Consider the following 14,035-nt stretch of genomic DNA (forward strand, 5'->3'; position numbering starts at 1 on the left):
ATTGTCAAAATTATGGTTTGTCCCTACCATTTAATTATCTTATTGCTAAAATACTGTATTACAAAATGAATCCAGTAAACATTTTCCATTTCCAAAGGCCTGAGAGATGAATTCAACTTTTCTTTAATCAGTTACAACTATACTAGGCTGAGGACAGCAACGGTAACTTTGTAAACTGAAGCCAAGCATTCAAAACTCTAAAAGAAGGCTGGGGATTTAGCTCAGTGGTGCTGCCGCCTACCTAGGAAGCACAAGGTCCTGAGTTCGATCCCCAGTACAAAACAAAAAACTCTAAAACACTAACACTTTCCACCCAGGATAGAAAAATGAGCATCCAAAGTAAAGAGAACCACAAGACTGATCAAGTAACCAATCAAAAACCACTTCTCTGTTATTTGAGCTAATAGTTACTCGGAGCTTGAAGTTTCCGCCTTCATTATTATTGGTGGTTCCGAGAGTCACAGTTTCAATGTCAAATGTGACAGTAGATCCAGAGGTAACTGCAGGCAACTGGTTAGTCATTTCTTTTCCATTTACAAAAACTGCACCATTGGTACAGATGTACACCGCCTGGTCGCGCTGCAGAGAGTCGCATCCGCTCTGCTTTTCCGCACACACTCCTATACTGTCTCAGCAGTCTGGCTGCCCCACAGTTTCAACCCTGAATGTTAATGCCTGTCCACACAAATAGGTTGGAGCTCTGGAGTAGAGTACATCCGAGGACTCAGAGTCATTCTGGAGCGCTATATTTCTTCGACTGCTCAGACTGTATCCCTCAAAGCCAGCTGTCCACTCATGAGGCGCCAATGTGGAATGACCTATCTGGGGATGCTCCAAGGACTCCACTCCTGTTGGCCACCTCCTCAAGCGCAGACTCTGAACTGATAATCAACACTGGGGTCTATGTGCAGTACTATGAATTCAGTTTCAGATCCTACGTATACATCTTCAAAATGATTTGAAGCGCATTTACGGAACTGAAGCCTGTAATCTTGGGCTGTAAAGTCATCATCCACCTTACACCATCGCACAATGATGCCCTCAGGTTTCTCTATCAGCTCTTCTATCTGTACTGGTGGACGGGATGCTACAGTTCCATGCTGAAAAATGTGGGCTTTCACTATGTTCAGAACAGAATCATCCAACTGAGCAGATAAACAAGGCACATCAACCAGCAAAGGCACTTCTGGCAACCTGTCCAACTGAATGTGTGAGATCTTTTAGGTAAAGTTCCACAGTTTCTCATGCTGTTCCTCTATACCTCCAAGAATGGCAATCTCACCTTCTCGGACTAAGTCCTCTGCAGTGTTCACTCCATGCTTTATGAGCTTCTGGCAGTCGTCTAGTGGTTTCATGGTTTCCTGCTCAATGGCATCTACCTCTTGCAAGAGAGTCACCAGCCGCTCACCCAGGAGCTTCCCAAGGGTCTCTTTTAAATCACTAAAATGCTGTTGGAGGACAACCCTTGTCTGTGACTCACTCTCTTTAATCTGCTTCTGCGCCTCCTGCAGCCCCTGCAGCCGCAGGCCCAGCTCCCGCTGGTAGCTCTGCGCACTACCTCCACTTTCTCCTGGGCCTCCTGTAGCAGCAGCTCCGGCTCCAGCTCCATGGCCGCCTTAATCTGGCCGCGCGGGTTGCCGACTGACTGTGCCTCATCTTTCTTTTCTAAATGATACTCCAAATTATTAAATAGAAAATATTTGTTAAGAGTTTTCTTCACTATACCATTGTTGTAGCTCTAATGTTTCTATTTTCTTTTTTCTCTGATTTCTAACATTTCATGTGATATAGTTTTACGCTTTTGCCAAAGTGATATGCTTATAGTTGTTGCTCTATATTACCACATAAATTTCAAGCTAAGTCTATCTTTAAATAACATTGTACTGAAATGGCAAACTTTCAATTTGATTGATACAGCTCTTTGCCACTAGGATAGAAAGCACACCAGTAGCTACGGAGACAAAGTAAAGCTCCATGGACCAATATGTGTTTGCACACTGGGGACTGGCCCTGTTCAGTGCTCTGTAAAAGGAGGATATACTCATTGGGAGGGGTGGGCTTACAGATAAGGCACAGCTAACACACATTTATTGGTTACAGAGTTTGAATACTTGTTAGCATGTGGGCTCAGTCATGGTATTGGCTCACATATGATGCTGGCAATATGCTTATAGGGTAATTTAGAATTTGCAGCTTATATCTCATTTGCATTCTGGTGAAATGACAAAACTCTTCTAGAAACAAAGACATTCCTGAGCTCAGACATATGTGAGGCAGGATAGACCCAGACATGTTGAACAAAGAAAATTTCAAGTAGTGAATTTTCATGTAGTAAGTCCAAGTTGAACTATGGAGACAAAATTCCCCTTTCACTACACATTTACCTGAAGATCAAGTAAGCATCCAGTTCATCTCTCTTATGCCTCGAGATATTACTATGATTAAATTAACTTATTTAGAGCCTTAAACAACTCAATACATTGTTTCCATTACTACTTCAAAGATAGGATATACTTTATATCAATTGGGAATACGAAAATTCAGCATTTTACATTATCTTCACTTATTCCTCCTTTTATGGTACTCTTTTTGTCCATCCAAATTTCTAATCTATATATATTTTTCTGCTCTGTGAAGGACTTTTGGTCATGTTTTGCCAGGCCAGTTGATTACTGTTCCAGAGACTTAGGTAGTCTGAGACAGTCTATCCTTCACTTTTGAAAATTAATCACTGTAGCAATTCTTGTTCAGCACTTTTTTAGTCCACATTTTGCATTATTTCCTACACTCACTTTTGCTGATCAGATTTCATGAAGCACACTAAGAAATCACTTGTTTTTCTTCCTCTGTAGGTAAGATGCCCCAGCCACTTCAGGTTTTTCAATGTTTCTGTTTGTATCTTGTTTCCTGCACTTTGATTATGATATGATTATGAGGTATACCATTAATTTTGTAAATTTGTCAGCCATTATAATTTCAAATCATATTTTCATCTGTGTTCATCTCCTTCTTATATTCTATTACATTATATACAAAGTTTGCCAGAAAATGTATGTATCAGGAAAATAAAAACTTATCTACATATTTGAATACTAAATTTGTAGAGCCATCACAAGGTTAATAAAAGTTACCTTTAGCTTCTATAATTACAAAAAATGCAGAAAGTGGTAGCCATTAACTTGCATTATTATGCTTAATTGCTGAAGTGTGTATACATTTTTTGGGCAAAAACTGTATATTTGTGCTTTTGATCCTTCCATGATTCTTAGATCTTGCATTTTTAATATTCTTTTTTTTCCTAAGTTCGATTTAGATAGTTTTTACTGATTTCCCTTTAAGTTTAGTAATTCTTTTTCTGTACTTCTGCAGATTATAGCTATGTTACTATTTTTATATTAATTGATACATAATATATGTATAAATTTAATAGAATACATGTGGATCTGCACACCATATAACATGTAGATTAAACAGAAATTTTATTTAATTTTTCCCTTTCTATTTGCATCTAAGAATCAAAGTAGGCACAATTTTTGTAATATTTAATAAGATCAGAATACATGAAAGGGATCCTGAATGACAGAAATATATTAAGATGTCTAATATAAATTCAAACACTCAGGAAGGAAAAATAGTACTATTTTAGATAGATGAGGAAGAAACGGATGGAGAGGAAATGTGCTGGAAGGAAGAGAGGGGAAAGGGGAGACTGAGACAGAGAGAGAGAGAGGGAGAGGGAGAGGGAGAGAGGAAGAACAGAGCTCAAAAAACTATATTAGTCTGCTCCAGTGGAATGTGATAAACTCTTTTCAGAGCTGAACCAGATCAAAGGGTAGAACTCATCTGCCTGAGTTACCTTCCTCATTGATAAAATAATGTACCAGGCACACAAAGTTAAAAGAGCAAAGGTTTATTTCGGCTCAGTTTGTAGAGGTTTCAGTCCATAGGAGGCTGGCTTCAAGCCAGGGTGTCACAGCAGAGGACAAACAGCTCATCAAGTGTCAGGCGGGAGGCATGAAGCAGCAAGCAGCAGCAGTTTTCTCTCTGTATTCCCTTTGTGCTGCAACCCTGTTGCTGATACCTCCATTCCCCGGATTAGGGCTTCCATTATGTACACCCAGATCCTGGTATCACACCCACATTCACACACCCTAACTCAGCCCCTTTTGAAATTCCTAACCTATGAAAACATGAGGCTTTGTGGGTTAACATCTTGCTAAAAGCCATAACAACATCTACTAAGAGAAAGGCTTGGTTCATCTGAAGGACACAAAAATACTGGAAAAAAAGACGTACATCCAATATGTCTCCTGCCCTCAAAAACATAAAGGCTACTTACTTAGATGTCTGTATATAATTAGCAATTAACATATAAAATACAATATAGATAACATATTTTATAATGTCTTTGAAGTTTGTTTTCTTTCTATCTTTTTTTTTTTTCAGGGATCAAATGCAGGACCTCACACTTATAAGGCAGACACAGCACCACTGAGCTAAATCACCTACCCCAGAGTTTGCTTTCTTAAATCAAGAGATTACAGTACAAAGAAATTTTGGAAATGTCTTGGTTAAAGCATGTAAATAGGAAAGCTATAGGATAGATAGGTAGATAACAGAAAGAATGAAAAATGTAATGGGAATCAAATGCATATCTGAGTATTTATTCCTACTAAAAGAAATATTGAGTCAATGTTTTTGGAAAAAAAATCAAGTAAATTAATTTAGCCTGATTAATCTAACATTACTATGACTTTCTGTGTTAGTTATGGTAAATAGTTAGTGGAAATTGGAACATTAACTCAAAATATTTGTTTTTATTTACTGAGGTTTATAAGAAAGTCCGTTAACCATTTTAATGGCAAATATATATTAAAATTGCTTCAATGCACATTCAAATTTGATATATTATATGAATAATAATAAAGTAAATTAAATAATTATAAAAGTGCTAGTATACTTTAGAATTTTATTGTCATCAACTGAACAGGTAATACAAGTAAAGGGGTGAATTTTTCTTGCGGTAAGTAAATAAAAAAAAAAATTTCATTCAAGCCCCAATAAGTTCATAATGCTGCTTAAAAAATAATTTTACTTGATGAGATACTTGAAATTGAAGTATAAAGCGCAGTTTAAGAAAAATTTTCCTCTTCACCTCTTTAATTCTGTAATATAGTTTGAAAGCATTGAAATTTCTTGGTGAGCTTTAATGCTGTTCTTTCAGTAGTACAGTGCTACTCACATTCTGTCTTTTACTGCTTAAAAATCATTATAAATTGGCAAAGTAATAATAAAATTTTATGATTTGATAATAAAAAGAATTGTGTGCTTGGCTCTGTCTGTCTTGCAAAATGGTAAGAAAGCTTTAAACCAAGAATTTTAGTCAATTATTATAAACTTTAGTAACTATTTTAAATTTTGCTTTTAGAGATGATGTTTTGTGGAGTTTGGTTTAAATTCCAGATGTACACAACTTCAGAAAGAGGAAATAATAATCCATGAATACATGGAAATATATTCATCCTATGTTTACCATATATTTATGATAAATTTATTATATTCATTAAAAATGGCATACTTTCAAATCACAACATTTAGTATTCATAAAACTTGGAAAATGGGAGTACTTCTTTCCCCATACTCTCTAAACAGACTCAATATTTTGATTAACTCAAGACAAAATATTTGGCTAACAAAAATACATTTATTGTTTGGATAAACTTTTTTAAAAGTTAAGATCAAGTTTGGGAACATTATCATTACCTTTTTTATATGCAGTTTAAATAAAATACAAATTCACAAATCGGTGAAAATGGTGTCATTGTAGAGCGCTCACATTCTGTTAGTTTATCAGCCATTTTTCTATAAACTGAAATACTTGGCTACCTGATATTTAACAAAGGAGCCAAAAAACAAATGCTGGAGAAGTCATAGGTATTGGTGAGGACTTTCTGAACAAAACCCCAACTGTACAAGAAATAATATCAGGAATCAAATAATGCAATTATATCAAATTCAAAAACTTTATAGGGAAAAGACACAAAAAGCAGAGTCAAGGGACGATATACAGAATGGAGGAAAATTGTGACATCTATGCCCAAGGCAGAGGACTAATATCTAGGATATATAAAGAACTAAAAAATAATAGGCCTTAAGAAGTGAAAGATTCAATCAAAAATGTTGAATTGAAAGGAAGAGACACTTTGCAGAAGAAAATATATAAAAGTTTCCATTTTTTCATTTTCTTATATTTTTCTTTACCCTAATTTCCTTTCCTTTACCCTTCCCACTTCCCCTACACCTTTAGTCCTTTTCTTCCTATTTCACATTATCAGTTATACAATTTGGATCTTATTTGCACTCTTAGCTTTTCATACCCGAGAAACAATTCGGTATTTACACCTGTGTCCTATTTGTTTCTCTTAAGAGTACAGCTTCAGTATGCATTCATTTTCCTAAGAATGACGCTAGCTTCTCATTCTTTATGTCTGAGTAGTATTCCATTTCATAGAAAAACCACATCTTCTTTAAACAAAAAAATGGAAACAAAGTCTTTATAAATGGGGAGGTGAAGGGAGGGCAGGGATAAGGGGAAAAACAAGAACCAAGACCTGTCATTCAAGGGTACAAGATCCCAATGATAAATATAACTGTACTGTATACACAAAAATGCCAGTAAACTTAATGAAGAAATATATATAAAGGATCCATGAATATATGAAATCATCAATATCACTGGCCACTAGAAATGTGCAAGTTAAAATTGGCTTCCTTCAAAATAATGGCAAACATCAAGAAATCAAATAATTACTAATGGTGGTGATGGTGCGGCAACTGTGAATAGGGCCCTCCTGGATTGTTAGTGGGAATGTAATCTGTATAATCATTATGGAAATCAGTGTAGAGATCCCTCAAAAAACTTCTAGTAAAGTCTGTTTCACCCACTCATTTTCCCTTTTATGTATCTTCCTAAAAGGATTGAAGACATTATATTACAATAGTACATGCATACAGATATGTACAGCAGCAAAAATTTGTGGTGGGTAGGTATAGAAGCATCAACAGACCCGTTACCAGACACATGCATTTTAAAAAGTGGTGTTTATTTATACCCAATGGAATACTACCCTGCTACAAAGAAGGATTAATTTGATTTGTAGGAACACAGATCCAGCTTGGAAACATAATGCTGAGCGAGATAAATCAGACACACCAGGTTAAATAACATACAATTTTTCTCATTTAAAAAATCATAGCACAAACAAAGAAAAATAAAGGAAATAAAATGTGGCATGTTTATTTAATGTGGTACTAGTCTGCCATAAAGAAGGTAAATTTGATTGATTTGTAGGAAAATGTGTGCACTTTGAGACCACTTTGTGAAGGTATTTCAGTCTTCTATAGACATCTCATCCACCAGTTTTTCATTCAAGCATTTTCCTTAGCCTTTTGCTCTCTCCAACCATTATTCACCTCCTTGAGTACTCACAATTTTCATTTTTTTAATTGAGTTTATTGGTACATTTTAGGGATACAGTACAGTTACATTCATTGTTGGGTTCTTGTACCTCTACATAACAGGTCTTGGTTCTCATTTTTCCCCTTGTCTCTACCCCTTGTTCATCCCCTCCTCCCCTCATCATTTACAAGCACTTTATTTCCATCTTTACATTATTTCACATTTTTTTCTTTTCCCTTATTACCCTACCCCTACCCATCCCACCTTCCCTACACATTTAGCCCTTTTCCTCCAATTTCACAATGTCAGTTATCTCATTAGGATCTTATGTAGTATTACAGTGAAAGAATCAATTACTGGGATCTCATCTTATTAAAAAGCTTCTGCACTGCAAAAGAAACCATCAATGGAACTAAGAAACAACCCACAATGTGGGAAAAATTTTTACTGGCTGCTTCTCAGACAAAGGACTACTATCTAGAATATATAAAGAACTCAAAACAACCAGCCCTTCCCAAATATAAAGATCCAATTTAAAAATGGGCATCCGAAATGAACAGACATTTCTCAGAGTACTCACAATTCAAACTTCTGCCTCTGGTATTTCTTGAAAATGCACTTCTGGAAAAATTAACCCAGCAAGTCCAGGTTCAATTTATACATATTAAAGATTATTTTGTAAGTGGGGTCTGGGACAAGCAGGCCAGTCAAATAATGAGAGTTTTTAGGAGCTGGTATTTCTGCAAGCTACAGTCCTGTTTCAGTAGGCTATTCAATTTTAAGACAACTGTTGGGAGAAGAAAGGGGAATAAAAATAAGGCTACTTGAAACACTACCAAGCCTGTTAGTGTCACTAAGATTACTCAGTTTTACTTGAATATGGACTCTCATTGTTACAGGAATTTGGTTGATGGCTAGAATTTTAAAAAAAAAATGCTGTCTGTGTTCTCACTGCTTTTGCAGAGGAGATTTTTAGAGATTCCTTCAATGGCATTTTTGCCTTAGAATGGGTCACTTTTAAAGTTAAATGAGGTTGGCAGTGGGGAAGCCTGTGACAGTGATGAATTTTAAGCCAACACAGTTGGAGCTGTGTTTAGAGCCTTGGTGCTGGATTCACAGAATCTGTAAAATTCTCTGTTCTCTAACCCTGTCAACAGCGTATCTTTTCCCATCACTTATTCCCTTTTCTTTTTATCTCCCATTAGCTAATTCTCTATCTTCTTTTCCTCAGGATCTAGAAGAAGTTGATTCTTACTTTTGGATTGCTGCACTTTTATGCATAACTGCGCTGTTAGCAAAGATAGATAAAGTTACTTTATTCCATGTCCTGGTTTCCTGAAACAGACTTCTGTGTCACCATTTTGTAATCACAAGTTCATTTCTTCCAAAACAATCAGAATCAATTGCCCTCGGTGCTATTCCCATGGAGCTCTGTGCTAACCAATTAAAGATTTTTTTTTTAATCTATCTGAGCTTTGCCCAGCCATTTAAGAAATCAACCACTGTCTGTAATTAACATACAAGCTATAAACCATAGCCCTCCATTCAGTGTGAGAAACCTAAAGTATAGTACCAAGGGTAGATGTTTCTGTACTTTTGGAAAATTTCACTTGGCACTGCCTTAAAGCCTCTTCTGTGTCCACCAGTGAGGAAGTAGACACGTTCAGTGGGATATTTATTGGGCCTAACCGCGGTCTACATTTTGTCTCCTTATTGGTAGATCACGGATACACCCTGAGGCTTACTGATTGAAGAAATAGAACCCATCTTACATATGACATTTCCATTTCCAAATGGATTTCTGGCACAAATTTCCAAATTTATTATGTGGTGGATGCTATGTTAGCAAATTAATGACTTAAAGACCCTCAAAGTCCTTTGAAGTTCATTAGCCATAACTTAATTTTTCTCCATGCCATGTATTAAAGCCCACACATTTTTTTTTCAAAATAAACTGGCATAGTATAGCACAATCTGCACTGTACTGCCTCTAAAATTCAAAGAGGCATACTAAAGGTTGTGACATCTGAGGGAGTACAAATGACAACAAATTTTAGTTCAATTTAGAGGAGAATGCAAATATGTTTAATTTAATAAAAACTATATATCACCGATTACTGCAATCTATAAAGACATTTACCAAGAAACCACTAATTATTTACCAACATAACTTTCCATTGCACGGCTTGTGGAGACAGCATCGGCCATCTTTGTTTTAATCATATCTCATAAAGACACTCATGAAAGAAGTCTTCCAGAACTGCTGCACAATGTGGCAAGAATGATATTATAAATGCTTTCAAAGCAAGGGGCAGTCAGTGTTTTGAAGGAAATAAATGGCAATTGTCTTTACTGCAAGTTTTTAAATTCAAAGATTCACTGTATATATTTTGTACTCCTTATACTCTATCATGTTAAACCTTGAATTCAGAGTGAGAACAACTGTAGCAGGATTTGACCCAATCAAGCATTTTATTACATCCTCTTTAACCTAATACTTTAAAAATCCTTGCCTACAATTATTTCTGCATTTTTTTTCTGCACCAGGGATCGAACTTGGGACTCTGTGCTTGCAAGGCAGGCAGCGGCCCTCATATTTTCATTTTTAACAAGTAAAGAGAATTTGAAACACATTCCAATTATAAACTATAAACTCACGTGACTTATTCTTCTCTATCTAAACTTTGAGTGCCAAGATATTGTGATTGGAATAAAAGCAATAGATGGCCATGAATTCTCCTGAGAAGAATGATAAAGCATCCCAGAAAATTCAATAACTTTTAGTTGTTGTTTCCCTTCCTTCTTTCTTATTTAACACATACAAAAGCTTATTCCATTGGAAAGGAAGCCATTGAGTTATCTACAACAGTTGCAAGAAAATTTGAGGTTCAAATTTCCTAAAGTTTTCTACATATGTCTACACATCTGGATCACAAAATTTCATTCTTTCCTCTTATTTATTATATTCTTTATTCTAAGAAACCTGTTAGTATTGAGTTTTAATTAGAATGTGACTGTATAACCTATTGTATCATGCTCTGGGCTTGATTATCAAATTTTAAAAACAAAATATAAATTAGTCAAGTAAAATATTAAAAAGTGAGAAAAATGACAGTTTGCCATTAATCCTATGGGTTCATTTTAGGCATCATGAGAAAAATTTTCTTCCTCTCAACTGTACCAATAGCTTGTACTTGTAATGGTAGTGTATGAAAGGTATAAAACAAACTTTTATAATTTACTTTTATAAACAAACATTTCACCACTGCAAACAAGATGAAGGACATTTTTACTACCCCTAAAATTCTTCTTGTCTTCTCTTAGTTCATTCCATCCACTAGTTTTTCTCCCAGCAGACATCAATCTATTTTATTCACTAGAGGTATGTCTGAGTTTCTAGCATTTTATACAAATAGAATCACGTATTAGGAAACAAAAAATAAATATTTGGTTTCTTTGATTCAGCATTATTAATCTGAGATTCATCCATATTCATTCCTTTTTACTGCTGAATAGCATTCCAATATATGTGTTCATCAGTTCACCTATTTAGAGATATTTGGTTTATTTGCATTTTGAGGCTTCTATGAATGGAGCTGCTATAATTCTCCGTGTAAAAATGTGTGATGTGAATACATATGAGGTTGAAATGACTGATAACTTCTATTCTACATTTAAATTTAGAAGAAATTTGCAAGCAGTTCAAACAATAGATATATCGCTTTATATTCCCAATTGTAAAGTGTGAGTGTTTTGGTCTCTCCATATCCTTAACAAAACTTTCACTCTTTCAATTCAGACATTCCCATACATAAGTAGCATATCACACTGGTGTTAATTTGTATTTATCTGACTATAGAAGATGCTTAGCACTTTTATGTATGTTTATTGACAACATATCTTTCAAGAAATTTCATGTTAAAAAGTCTTAACTTTTGTGTGTGTGTGTGTGTGTGTGTGTGTGTGTTTAATTAAAGTATAAGCACTACCTCTGTAATCTGGATAGAATTCCATTGCTGAATACACAAACTGAAACCATCTTCTACATCTGTGACTTCTTTTTTGTTTTATGTGCATCAGTCACTTAAATTTAGGGCCTGTTCTAATCCAGTTGACCTATATTAATTCATTTACATTAATTACAAAGACCTTATGTGTTTCCAGACAAAGCCGTTGTGATAGGTAATTGTAGTTGGCAAACTGATTACAGTGAGATAGGCCTGAAAAATTGTAAAGCACAGGGGTTGAGGGTTTAGCTCAGTGGCACCACACTTGCCTTTCAAGCTCAAAGTCCTGACTTCAATCCCTGGTACAAAACAAAACAAGACAAAAAAACATTGTAAAGCACAAGTCTGGGTGTGTCTGTGAAGGTGTTTCCAGAGCCTGTGGACATGTTGGTTACTGAACTGAGGGCAGATGACCCAATAGCATGAGGGCATGGGTAAAACAATGTGATAAAAAAGAAGGGGGTGGTTTACACAGGCAGTGTAGTGGTTTTGCCTTTGGACCCCAGATTCCAGATTCTTCAGGCTTTTGATGTGAACTCACTTAGACCTGTGAGTTTTGAAGGAACTACTAGGAACTTCGTAGTGCCTCTGTGTTTGTACCCTTGGTTCCTGCTACTGTGAAATTTCCAGTGCATAGACTGAACTATTTGTATTTTAAGCACCTCTCCACCCTGATGATAGACAGTGAGGATTTTCCGCCTCTGATCCAGTAAGAGCAATGCAACAAATCCTTTGTATGTTGTACACTTGTATACATTCTATTGGCTCTGTTCTTCCAGAGAAACCTTATGTATATAGTTACCAGTGGACATGAGTTGTAGAAAACAGCATTTAAATTAGTATAGTTCCCTTAACATCATTATTTCTAAGTTCAAGTCTCTAAGAATTATCTCAGCTTCACTTACGCTTATGGCTTAGTACAGAAAAAGAAAGATGCATATTGAAATTGTAAGGAGAAGAAGCACAGAGGGCAGGGTCCAGGACTTACCAAGATATACAGTTTCCACTTTGCTGTACTAGTGTAATGCTGCCTTAAACACGTATTTCTCCCAGCATGTACAGAGCACACCAATCAAGAGGCTTAGCTGAACCTTGGTGTTGAGAGTAGGGCTCAGTAACATAGGCATGTTTTCCTCACCAATGTGGCTCATCTTAGCCTCTGACTTCAAATGTCAAGTTGAAAGCATACGGCTCAGCCTCCTGCACAAAAAATCACATTGTTTGAATTATTTGTTATTTTGTGTGCCACATGCCGCCAGCTAAATGCGGGAACCCTTATTAGGCAGGACGTTCCAAGGTCTTAGAGGAAAAATCCCAGGAGCTGAGAGCCAAGGCCAAACTTTCTTTGAAAAAAGATAATCCTCTGCTGGATTAATTTTGTTTAGAGTTGTTTGATCTTTGGATTCCTTTGGGAAGCAATGGTATCTAAACGTTTTTGGTAACTCTAATTAATAATATATTCTTGTACACTTGAAATTTGCCAAGAAGGTAGTTTGTTATAAAAAGCAAAAAAATAAATGAAGGCAACTTCTATGTGAGATGAAACTACTTAATTATAATTTCATGGTAATTATCACTTCATGATCATTTAACGGAGGATACGTATATTAAAACAGTGCATTATATACCTCTGATATTGTGAAATATATATTAGTTTTTGAGCTTGTTTCTTGGTATACAGGCAGTGAAAGCTTTGAACTCTCTGAAAGGATAGGAATATCTTTTTCATGGTAACGAGATGACTAGTGACTGGAACTCTTAGATAATTTCAGCATGGTAAATGGTCACCAAAACACCAAAATACATTAAGAAGGTTGGAACCTTTAGCCCCAAACTCAGGGAAAATGAGTATTGTTTTTGATTTGTATTCTTCTGTGCTATGTGTATTAATTATTATTTTGAATAATTAGGATTGGATTATAAATCAAACTTCTTAAGCAGAATTGTATTTTAAAATTGTAGGAGGAAAATTCACACTATAAAAATTCTCCAGATAATTTTTTTATGTAATAAAACTTTAGAAACAGAGTCAGAATTATTCCAAATTCTTTTAAATCATCTGATGGTAGTAGAGTGGAACAAGTAAATTGTTTGTTTCTTCATATAATTGTTTTCCAGAATCAAAACAAAATGTGGTTAAATATATGGACTTCTTGAAGAAGATGCTAAATGGTAGATAAAATTTTTTAGGTGTATGTTGTGGGAATATTCTTGAATATATTACATAAAATCATTAAGAGCTTTTTTATTAAGGAGTAATCTAAGACCAGTTATCTCAGATGTCAATGTGAAAAAACTTTTATTTTTCTGAAAAATATGTCAACATCAACAATTTAATTTAGTTAAATGTGTGACTAAAATTAGTCACCTATAAGAAATGTAGTTGCTTATAGAGCATCATCAAACAGAGTGAAGGGAGGTTCTCTAAATTGAAAAGAAGTCAATGGAAAAAGGAAACAAGTAAGAATTTGCTTTGTGTTATTTTCCTCTCCCATGGCAAGCTGATTTGCTGCAAACTATCAAGAAAAGCAGTTTACCCTGAAGCAAACTGACTCACTTATAAAGGAAA

General features: G+C 35.3%; 1 pseudogene; it reads right to left on the minus strand.

Moving 5' to 3' along the window:
* Positions 1-253: 253 nt before the first annotated feature.
* Positions 254-1,615, minus strand: LOC104852016 (annotated as a pseudogene).
* Between the last annotated feature and the right edge of the window lie 12,420 nt (positions 1,616-14,035).

This window comes from Fukomys damarensis, unplaced genomic scaffold (genome assembly GCF_012274545.1).
Source record: "Fukomys damarensis isolate Sample0158 unplaced genomic scaffold, DMR_v1.0_HiC HiC_scaffold_1, whole genome shotgun sequence".
In the NCBI taxonomy this organism is placed as follows: domain Eukaryota; kingdom Metazoa; phylum Chordata; class Mammalia; order Rodentia; family Bathyergidae; genus Fukomys; species Fukomys damarensis.